We start from the raw sequence: 12,644 nt of genomic DNA, 5'->3' as shown, positions 1-12,644 counted from the left end.
TATGCTCTGATTCCTTGTTTCATTTTTTTAACGAGCTTGACACAAGACAAGGAACTATGCTCTGGAACCTGTTTCATTTTTTAATGAGGTTGACACAGTAAAAGAACTATTCTCATATTCCTTGTTTCATTTTTTAACGAGCTTGACACAAGAAAAGGAACTATGCTCATATTCATTGATCACGACCCATAAGAGGTCATGACTTCCAAGAGGTTCTCATCATATGGGTGAATAACTCTCTGGAACGGATACATATCAATGAATCCATTATAGGGATCTCATTCCAATGCCCATAGTACATAATGCACAACATCACAGAATTGATCGTTAGTTGATGTAGCCATGGAACGGGTTGGAACCAGTGGTGGGGAAGATACCATTGGGACAAAAGGACCATTTAGGGAAGATGGTTGACTGGAAGCCATATTTGTACCAGGAAATGAAAGCTGGTCAACGGTGACAATGCTGCCTTCATGTGGGAAACACATCACTTGAAAGAGTGTTGAAACGATAGCTCTCGTGTCATAAACATAGTTGCGCCCAAGAAGTAAATTATAATCTAAAGGGCCTGGGACTACCATCACATTGAGATAAACAATTTTTCCTCCTAAAGTAATAGGAAACTAAGGAAGGATCCCTAATGGTTGGTTGGTTCCTTTGTTAAAGGCCAACACATTCTGGTTAACAAGCACAAGTGGTGACAAACCAAGTGCCTGACAAGCAGTGGAGGAAAGGATACTCACAGATGCACCTTCATCTATAATAGTGCCATATACAATCATATTATAAACATGTACTATGATCTGGAAAGGCACATAAGAAGGAAAACAAAATCCTGCTAGTCGATTCCAATCAGGAAGTGACCAGACTAGATGGAGGGGGTATCGTAAGAATAAGAAAATTACCCCCTTGAGTTATGAGAACAAGAGAATTTTCCTCTTGTCTTGATGGAATAGGAGGGTTTCCTCCAAGCTCATTGGAATTTGAAGAAATTAAAATAACTTGAGTGGTATCATACTCACTCTCTATGAGGATGGTACGATTAACTGAAGGTGAAATTGGGTTAACTCTTTCCTCGACCTATGATTGGTCAACTATAGACTCATGGGATTCACATTCAGAGAGAGTGGGTTTGACTGATGGTTGATTTGGGTCAATCAATTCATCAACTAGTGAAGGATTAAGGGAGTGTCTCCTGTAACCAGATGGAAGCCATTGCAAAGAAGCAAGACGGTTATCTAATACTTTTTGGGCTTCATCCAAATAGGAACAAAGGTGAATGGTTGATTCCCTTCACATAACCTATAGAGAAACTTAACTTTACCCTTCTTTCCATGAACTTTACTACCACTAGTGGATGGTGTGTCACTAGCATGATCTCCAGAAGTTGATGACACAGGATGATGTGAACGAGAAGACCATTCTTCTAAGATCTATGGAATACTAGAATAGTTTCAAAGAAGATGGTCTCCCATACAAATTTTGCAAGGATATCGAAGTTTGTGAGGCTTGTCATATGGTTTCTCATCAGAAGTTGCATTCGAAGCAATGGTTTCTTGGTTGCCCCCTACTGAATTTTCTTTTTCTTCTTCTTCTTCCCTTTCTTCTTCTTCTTATCCACCTGGTTACTAGTGTCAATACTTTCACCGGGCGAAGAGGACGAAGGGGAGGAATAAACAACCAATGAAGAAGGTAAAGGTTCAACTTTAGGATCAACTGGAGGTTGATTTTGTCCAGGTGGAGGAGTACTCGATTGTGGAGAAATCACGACATTTTGAACCAAGGAGGTTGAAAACAACCATACTGGGAAGCCAATGGTAAATCTTGGAAGGGATAATGTAGCCATATAAGGAGCACTAATATTTCTGAAAGAAGGAAAAGGACTAGGATTCCATCAAAAGGAATTCCTTGATCGGTGGACTTCGGAGTTGTTGCCATATGTCTCAACCTAATATCAACTAAGGAGTGACGTGGAGGATGTCATCGTAGTCAATTAATTTTATTTTAATGAAAATAACATAACAAAACAAAAGAGGGATAATCTCGGCAAAAGGATTACCAAGTAACTGTGAACTACAATATACTGCCTCAGTAAACCAAGGACTTAACATACGTGAAAGTAATGTCCCCGAATGTTGTTTTTGGTGTATCAAAATATACAGGGCGACTGACTTGGTTACCTATGGATGGATAGCAACCTAATGTATTCCTCCCATATATACCCGAAAGTATGTGGAGGCCCAATCCATGTTAGTGTTGTCTAATGCGAAACCGCATAGTGAGAGCATTCCTTTATACTTTTTGTACTATAACACAGTCCTATATACCCGAAGGTACATGGACAAACTATGGTATACTTACATATATGGAATGAGGTATCACAATCGAAATGTATAGTAGACAATTAGCGACAGTTGCTATGTTTAACGACGCCGGAACATGTCTCTAGCTTAGACCTCTAAATGTTATGCGTTAAGTTACATTGCTCCATTAGGTTAATTGAGATAAATTTTAGTTGATCTTGTTTAAAAATTTGCCTTTCAAGTTTACCACGTCATGTTTCTGAAACTCCTAGAATGAAACTATGATGAGAAACATTCTTTTCATTTGATTTGAACATTGAAAACCATAATTAAAAGGGATAGAGAAATATGAATCTTTAAACAAAGAGCATAGAGCACATCTAATGCAACTTTCCCTATACTATTCCTACAAGCACACTCTAAATGCATAATGCAAGTTTTTCTTTCCATTTCCTTTAATTTTTAGATGAACGAAAGGAAACTAAACGCACATACAATAAATCAATGATTTTCGCAAGAAATGAAGACTTTACGACAGTTTCTTTTTCAAAGAAATGAAGACTTTACAAAACTTATTTTTCATAAAATACTAATCGATGTAAGCTAACTTTGACAATGAATTGATAATGATAAAGAAATCACTTAAGAAACACTAAAAAATCAAGGTCAAATTAGGGCTAGGAGAAGAAATACAAACTGGATTTAGAACCATATAAAACATTGATCTTTCAGCGAACAACATCAAAACAAAATTTGGGAAAAACCAAGCCAAAGGTGGTTTTTTAGCTTGAGAGGGACCAACGCAGCCCTGAGTGGGAGACAGTGTGCTGCAGTGCACTGTCTCTAAGCTAAGGTTGCTCTGCAGTGCATTGTGTCAAGACCAACACTACATTGGTGCCAGAGAGTCAAATCAGGAGACATTTAAGCACACTTTTTAACCGAAAACACTTCAAAATCACTGAAAAGAGATCAATGAAGTCAAGTAAAGTCTATTAGGATGTAACATGATGAGGATAAACTACCAGGAATGACAGTCGTTCCCCAGCGGAGTCACCAATTTTTTATATGGAATTTGTATCTACGGATAAACACATTTTCCCTAAGTGGGTAGCTACACTTAGAACAATAGAAAGAAAGTGGTTTAACCTTTTCCTGTAATAGATAGATGAGATGAAAGAACTTACTTGTGTTTTTTCACTTCCTTGATCTCCTTTGAATTGCTTTTGTTGCTCCCACTTGAACTGAATCCACTCAATTGGTACCTGTCAAAAGAAACAGAAGACGACAAAGATCAAAGTAAACAATCTATCTACTATGTTGGCATTTTTGTACAGGTGTTGTCCTTGATGGCAACTCACTTTGGTGACAGATCTCAGTTCAGGTGCTCAGAATGAAGAAAATCTTGCATACGCAGGTACACCTTGCCGAAGACGCGTATACACGCGGGTTATTCGTTCAGAAGTCGCGTATGCATATACACACACTTTTATGCACATAAAAGCGCGTACATGGTGGAAAACTTATTTTTGGTCCATGGTTGTTAGTCCTTGGAACTTGAACCTATGGTTGTGGACCATGGTATCTCTTCAGAAGAGTTGACCCCAGGTTTTGGGCCCTTGGTATTGTTTATTATGGTTTTGGACCGTGGTATTGTGGAAGGCCTAAAACTATATAAGAGGAAGGAGATCATGTGGCAAGGTATCATCGAAATTATTATTGAATATCTGATAATGTACGAGATCTGAAATATTGGTGATTAGCATTGTGGAGCAGATCCGGATCTGAATGAAGGAGGAACCTTAGCGAAAAGAAGGATAAGTTCTATTGATGGGTCATAATCTCTTGGCTTGAATGATAATATCTTTGCATGATTTTGATCTGTTATATCTGGCACATGCGTGATCTATAAATCTAATAATCTGGGTTAATCAGTGCCTGAATACTTGAAAGAGCGAATTATGTTTGTAGATCTGTACGTAGGTTCAGTTCAGCAAAGGCACGTATGTACGCAGGTTCAGTGAAGGAAAACAATGTATACACATGTTGTTCCATACGCAAAAGCGTATGCATGCAGGTTTCAGGCCATTAAAGTAGCGTATACATTTTGAGTTGTGTTTTTGCTGCTTCTGTTTATTGCTGCAGTGTTCTGGGTTCAGTTTTGGTGTGTGGTACTGTTACTGTGATCTGGGTACAGTCGTCAGAGAGGTGTTTATGTTGATTTAGTTTTTGGTGAAAAGGTGATTGGTTGATGCAAAAATTCTTGATGGTTGATTAATGTTATTTGTGGATCCAGTCTGAAAATTTATGAAACGCGGTCCTTGAAAGAAAGAGAAGGTTGTAGCCTTCTGTAGGCCAGCACCTACGTACTAGTATCTTGGCTAGTGCAAGAGCTAAGGGGGTTGTAGCTCCCTTCCAGGAGAAGCTGAAAACGAGAGAGAGTTGTAGCTCTCTGCAGGTTGCAGCCTGCGTACTGGTAAAAGGACTACACCAGTGCATTTGTAAAAAGAAGTTTCTAATTAAAGAAAAGATAGAGACGAATTGCAACAGGTGGTTTTCACCCACATTGGGTTTCCACCTTATATCTTGTGTTCTTGTGTGCGATTGTCTTTCTGCTCTTCTTTACTATTTCTGGTTACTGGTTATTTGCTTCTGAATCACAGATTAACAATCAACATCAGAAAGATAAAGTAAATTAAAAGTTTGAACTGTATACGCGGGTTTTCTTCTGCATTATTGCGTATATACGCGGGTTTAATTAACTGAAGTAGCGTATAGCAGTTGATTTTGAAAAAAGGAATATTTGACTTAATAATACTGATTCACCCCCCTCTCAGTATTATTTCCAACAATTGGTATCAGAGCAGGTCCTTCTGAAGAAGCTTGATCGCTTGAAGGAAGATCCTTCATCATGAGCAACTACGAGAGGGAAGCATCAATCAGGCCACCGGTTTTTGATGGGACAAGCTTCGTATATTGGAAGGTAAGAGTTACTGCCTATCTTCAATCGTTGGGTACAGAAGTCTGGGATATCATAGATACAGGATATACTTTTCCAGCATCAACTCCTACAGATCCGGCTGAGAAGAAGAAATATGAAACAAATGCAAAGGCGGTCAATACTCTATTGGGATGTCTATCTCAATAAGAATTCGTGAAAGTTATGCAGTTAAAATCAGCAAAAGAAATATGGGACAAGATTGTCCTAAGCTATGAAGGAGATGATCAGGTAAAACGAGCAAAACTTCAAACCCTCAGGATTCAGTATGAAAATATCAAGATGTATAATGATGAAAGTGTGGCTAACTATTTTCTTCGTGTAGATGAGATTGTTAATTGTATGAAAAATTTGGGTGAAGAAATAAAAGAGGCTGTTGTGGTTGAAAACGTTCTAAGATATTTGTCCCCTAGGTTTGAATCTAAAGTTTCTGCAATAGAAGAAAAGGAGAATTTACAAAGCCTTAAAATGTCACAGCTGCATGGTATTCTAACTGCTTATGAAATGAGGAAAGGAGGACCATCAGACAGGAGAGAAGCTGCCTTCAAGGCTTCAGGCAAAGGCAAGTACTATGAGTCAGGACATGTGTCAGAAGAAGAAGAAGAATCAAATTTTGTTAGAAATCTTCAACGGGGTACTGGACGGTTCCGATGTAAGTTACCTTTCAAATGCTTTGCTTGTGGAAGAGTCGGTCACTATCCTGCCAAATGTCCTCACAAGGATAAGATTGATAAAGGGAAGGAACCTGTTAGATGGAACAAGAAACAGAATGCAAATAAGAAAAGCTATTACACTCATGAAGATAGTGATGGACTTTCAAATAGTGACGAAGATGAACGAGGTAATAAATATAAACTTTTAATGGCTTTTGAAGATGATGACTACATGGATGCTATAGATGTAGAAGGTTTTTCTGAAGAGATGACTAATCTCAAAATCTGCTTAGAAGAGAAAAGTGCAATTATTGATTCTCTACAATATCAACTGGCTGAAAGGGAAAAACATCTTGAAAAATTGGAATGTGAAATTGTTTGTCTTAGAAAGGAGATTGAGAAAAAAAAAGCTATTAATCTTAAATTTGTTAAAGGATCTGAAACTCTGGATGAGATTATCAATGTGCAGCGTTCTCCACTAATCAAGACAGGTCTAGGATATAATGGAGAAACATCTCAAGCTTCTACCTCCAAAAGTTATCTTGATGCAGCAAAGAATAGTGAGCAAAGGCCTAATAGAAATCATCAGGTAAATCAGGGACAGTTTACCTCAAGAACGAATAAAGACTATCAAGAAAATCGGGGACAAGCTACCTTAAGGACAAACATAAGCTACAATCAGCCACAGGTAAAATCTTCCCAATTTGCCTCAAGAATGGATGTCAGTAGAAACTACAATCGATTGGATGATAGATTTGATAATCGCAGGAGTTTCTTCAATGGCCAATGTTTATCTTGCCATAATTTTGGTCACAAAGTAGCTCAATGTGTTGCCTATAAGACAATCATGACTAGAGAAGCTCAAAAACAAAGGAATATGAATGGAATCACGAAAAGGACTTATAACAACTTTTCGGCCCTTGAAAATGAAGTTGAATGTTCTATTTGTAATAACTTTGGTCATGAAGATTATGAATGCAGGAGCAGGTTTTGGAAGACAACTCAGAAGGAACATACCTCAAGTGCCAGAACATGGAGAATGAAGGAACCACAACCAGAAAGATGTGGGATAGCCTTCTATGCAGAAAGACAGGAAAATATATGGTATATCGACAGCGGATGTTCAAAGCGTATGACAGGGGATAAAGAAAAACTTGAATCATATACTGTAGTAGAAAAGGGAAAGAAGGTGTCTTTTGGAAATGATACCCCTGCAGCCATAAAAGGAAAAGGAACTGCTCAGTTGAAAGAATAGGTCAAAGTTGGAAATGTTTTGTATGTTGATGGCTTGAAGCATAATCTACTAAGTGTTAGTCAGATGTGTGATCAAGGAACCGAGGTAATATTTCGATCAAATGGATGTAGTGTTCGTGATCTTGATACAGGAGAAACAGTGATCAAAGGCAGAAGAACTCCAAATAATCTATACATATTTGAAGAAGGACAACAACAATGCTATTTAAGCAAGGATGATGAACACTGGTTATGTCACCGGAGGTTGGGGCATCTAAGCTTTTCACAAATAAGGAAAGCATGCAAATACCAAGCAGTTCATGGTCTTCCAGATATCAAAATTCGAGACAACACCATATGCAAATCATGTCAGTTTGGTAAGCAAACCAGAACTAACTTTCCTGAGAAGGAAGGATCAGCTAGCAGGCCTCTTGAGCTAGTCCATACAGATGTATGTGGTCCATTTAGGACAAGGTCACCTCGAGGAGAAGAATAAATTATACTATTCATTGACGACTTCTCCAGGTTTGTTTGGTTAGGACTTATGAAGCACAAAGACGAAGCATTCGAAAAATTCAAATCCTTCAAAGCCTTGGCTGAAAATGAATCAGATCACAAAATTAAGTGCCTCAGGTCCGACAGAGGTGGGGAATTTACCTCAAATGAATTTTTTGATTTCTGTGAAGAACATGGAATAAGAAGGGAATTCTCTATAGCTAGGACTCCTCAGAAAAATGGAGTGGCTAAAAGGATGAATAGAATAGTCCAACAAATGGCTCATGCTATGCTTGATGAGTCTGGAACTCCCACAACCTTCTGGGGTGAAGCTGCATACGCAGCGGTTGTTATTCTCAACAAAACAAATGTCCGAGTGAACAGCACTCAAACTCCTCATGAGCTCTGGTATGGTGAAACTCCTTCGGTAAAGAATTTCAAAATTTTTGGGAGAAAATGTTATATTAAGAATACTGATGAGCAACATGGCAAATTTGAACCTAGAGCAGATGAAGGCATTCTCCTTGGTTATTCTCCCTACAGCAAAGCATATAAGTGTTACAATAAAAGGCTTGGAAGAATTGTTGACAGCATTGATGTAGTGGTTGATGAAAAAGGATACATCCCTAGGGAAGTAAATCATGAAAATATCAATGAGGATGAAGACTACTCTCTAAATCAGACAGATGATGAAGAAGAAACCCAAGAGGCACCAGAGGAACAGATAAGGATAGAAGAAAAGACTCCATCCAGGTACGTTCAGAAGAATCATCCAGAATCACAAATTTTGGGGCAGAAAGAAGTAGGTATACAAACAAGAAGAACAATAGCAGAAGCTTCAAGCTATTTGGCATTGCTCTCTTCCACTGAACCACAAAATGTAAAAGAATCATGCAAATATGAGTGTTGGGTTAAGGCAATGGATGAAGAGCTTGAGCAAATCGAAAAGAATAACACTTGGGAGTTGGTTCCTAGAACAAAAGACAAAAATGTCATAGGAACAAAATGGATCTTCAAAAATAAGTTGAATGAAAATGGGGAAGTGATTAGAAACAAGGCTAGAATTGTTTGTAAAGGGTATGCTCAACAAGAAGGAATAGACTTTGAAGAAACTTTTGCTCCCATTGCTAGACTTGAGGCCATCAGAATGTTTCTTGCTCTCTCTAGCTTCCAGAAGTTCAAAGTATTTCAAATGGACGTAAAATCAGCCTTTCTGAATGGAGACTTAGAAGAAGAAGTGTACATAGAGCAACCAGATGGCTTTATCCTTGGGAATGATCCAAATCTTGTATGCAGACTTAAAAAGGATCTCTATGGGCTTGAACAAGCTCCAAGGGCTTGGTACTATCGTTTGGATAAATATCTTCATCAACAAGGTTTTTCAAAAGGATTAGCAGATAGCAATCTCTATATAAAAATTGAAAATAACAAATTGCTAATACTTGTTGTGTATGTAGATGATATTATCTTTGGAAGCAATGAAGAAGCTATGAGTCAAAGCTTTGCCTTGGTGATGTAGAAAGAATTCGAAATGTCCTTGCTTGGAGAACTGACATACTTTCTTGGATTGCAAATCCAACAAAATGAAGGCGATATCTTCTTGTCTCAAACCAAGCACCTCAAGCAGATTCTGAAGAAGTATGGCATGGAAGATTCAAAACTAGTATGTACCCCCATGGTTACAGGATGCAACCTTAGTGCAAATGATGAATCGACAGCAGTGCATCAACCAACCTATAGATCTATGATTGGAAGTCTTCTTTATTTGACAGGTACCCGACCAGACATCATGCATGCAGTGAGAATAGTTGGAAGCTTTTAGGCAAATCCAAAGGAAACTCATCTTCAGGCAGTCAAGAGAATCTTCAAGTACCTTCAAGGAACTCAAAACTATGGCTTATGGTACCCTAGAGATACAGATCTCACACTTCATGCTTACACAGATGCAGATTGGGCCGGAAGCGTGGATGATAGGAAGAGCACAAGTGGTGGTGCATTCTTTATGGGTTCCAGATTAGTATCTTGGTTCAGCAAGAAACAAAGTTCGATTGCTTTATCTACAGCTGAAGCGGAATATGTCGTTGCTGCATCTTGTTGCACTCAACTTCTTTGGATGATGCAAACCTTGCAGGATTTTTAAATCACATGTACTCCACCTGTCTCTATCTTATGTGATAATACAAGTGCAATAAGAATTTCAAAGAATCCTGTCATGCATTCAAAGACCAAGCACATACCTATCAAATATCACTTTCTTCGGGAACAAGTGCTTGAGCAAAAAGTCAAGTTGGAGTATGTTCCTTCTAAGGGACAAATTGCTGATATCCTCACCAAACCACTGCCCAGGGAAACTTTTGAATATCTTAGACAGAAGATGGGAGTAGTTGATGCTTCATCCTACTGTTGAAGCTTGTCTGTATCAAAGAAAATTTGGTGTACGCGAGTTGGATGAGGGGAATCCGTGTACATACGCTGATTTATGCAGGTGCAGTCGCGTATATGGAGTTCTGAAGAAAATCAGCAAGGACAGACTCTGGTTGAAGAGAGTCTGATATGGGTCTGTCAGAGACCATCAGGCACGGGTTCAGGGGGAGCAGATAATCTTCTAATAATGCATTGTTGGCATTACCTTAGAAGCTCTTGGTTCTAGTACTCAAGCTGTTTTTGGTTCAGGTGGATCAGCTGCAGAAAGGAGAACAGAAGGAGAACATGGTTGCTGATATATACACTGATTGTCAGAAGCTGCTGATAGTAGTTATTGGTCATTTGCATAAGTCTTGATATGTCGTCTCTATGTCATGTATATTATTTTATCAAGTTCATGTAACGGCCTATTTTGGTTTCCCCACTATGCCTGGGATGATTGATGTGATTGGTTGTCATATGTCAATTTCTGATGTATCCCCACTTGGTTGGGTGATGGTTGTATGTATTGAGTCTTTTGGTGATAGGAAGGTCTTTCATGATGTATATGGTTCTTCTTGAAGAACATCTTTTTGCAGATCTTGCCTACAGTCAGGGGGAGCATGTTCAGCACAGCAGAGCCGAAATATCAGCATGTACTCAGGGGGAGCACAGCCCTTTGCCCTTGATGACAAAGGGGGAGAATGACTTTGAGGATCGTGGGGTTGCCATCAAGTCCAAAGGGGGAGATTGTTGGCATTTTGGTACAGGTGTTGCCCTTGATGGCAACTCACTTTGGTGATAGATCTCAGTTCAGGTTGACATCAAGTCCAAAGGGGGAGATTGTTGGCATTTTGGTACAGGTGTTGTCCTTGATGGCAACTCACTTTGGTGACAGATCTCAGTTCAGGTGCTCAGAATGAAGAAAATATTGTATACGTAGGTACACCTTGCCGAAGATGCGTATACACGTGGGTTATTTGTTCAGAAGTCGCATATGCGTATACATGCACTTTTATGCACATAAAAGCACGTACATGGTGGAAAACTTATTTTTGGTCCATGGTTGTTAGTCCTTGGAACTTGAACCTATGGTTGTGGACCATGGTATCTCGTCAGAAGAGTTGACCCCAGGTTTTGGGCCCTTGGTATTATTTATTATGGTTTTGGACCGTGGTATTGTGGAAGGCCTAAAACTATATAAGAGGAAGGAGATCATGTGGCAAGGTATCATCGGAATTATTATTGAATATCTGATAATGTACGAGATCTGAAATATTGGTGATTAGCATTGTGGAGCAGATCTGGATCTGAATGAAGGAGGAACCTTAGCGAAAAGAAGGATAAGTTCTATTGATGGGTCATAATCTCTTGGCTTGAATGATAATATCTTTGCATGATTTTGATCTGTTATATTTGGCACATGCGTGATCTATAAATCTGATAATCTGGGTTAATCAGTGCCTGAATACTTGAAAGAGCGAATTATGTTTGTAGATCTGTACGTAGGTTCAGTTTAGCAAAGGCGTGTATGTACGCAGGTTCAGTTTAGCAAAACAGCGTATACGCAGGTTGTTCCATACGCAGAAGCGTATGCACGCAGGTTTTAGGCCATTAAAGTAGCGTATACATTTTGAGTTGTGTTTTTGCTGCTTCTGTTTATTGCTGCAGTGTTCTGGGTTCAGTTTTGGTGTGTGGTACTGTTACTGTGATCTGGGTACAGTCATCAGAGAGGTGTTTATGTTGATTTAGTTTTTGGTGAAAAGGTGATTGGTTGATGCAGAAATTCTTGATGGTTGATTAATGTTATTTGTGGATCCAGTCTGAAAATTTATGAAACGCGGTCCTTGAAAGAAAGAGAAGGTTGTAGCCTTCTGTAGGCTAGCACCTACGTAATAGTATCTTGGCTAGTGCAAGAGCTAAGGGGGTTGTAGCTCCCTTCCAGGAGAAGCTGAAAACGAGAGAGAGTTGTAGCTCTCTGCAGGTTGCAACCTGCGTACTGGTAAAAGGACTGCACCATTACATTTGTAAAAAGAAGTTTCTAATTAAAGAAAAGATAGAGATGAATTGCAGTAGGTGGTTTTCACCCACATTGGGTTTCCACCTTATATCTTATGTTCTTGTGTGCGATTGTCTTTCTGCTCTGCTTTACTGTTTCTGGTTATTTGTTATTTGCTTCTGAATCACAGATTAACAATCAACATCAGAAAGATAAAGTAAATTAAAAGTTTGCACTGTGTACGCGGGTTTTCTTCTGCATTATTGCGTATATACGCGGGTTTAATTAACTGAAGTAGCATATAGCAGTTGATTTTGAAAAAAAGAATATTTGACTTAATAATACTGATTCACCCCCCCTCTCAGTATTATTTCCAACCGATAAACTACCAGGAACGACAGTCGTTCCCCAGCGGAGTCACCAATTTTTTATATGGAATTTGTATCTACGGATAAACACATTTTCCCTAAGTGGGTAGCTACACTTAGAACAACAGAAAGAAAGTGGTTTAACCTTTTCCTGTAATAGATAGATGAGATGAAGGAACTTACTTGTGATTTTTC

The sequence above is a fragment of the Pinus tabuliformis genome, chromosome 6 (assembly GCF_031772625.1).
Source record: "Pinus tabuliformis cultivar Carrire ecotype Pingquan chromosome 6, CPIR1, whole genome shotgun sequence".
Classification (NCBI taxonomy): domain Eukaryota; kingdom Viridiplantae; phylum Streptophyta; class Pinopsida; order Pinales; family Pinaceae; genus Pinus; species Pinus tabuliformis.
This window is presented reverse-complemented; position numbering follows the sequence as displayed.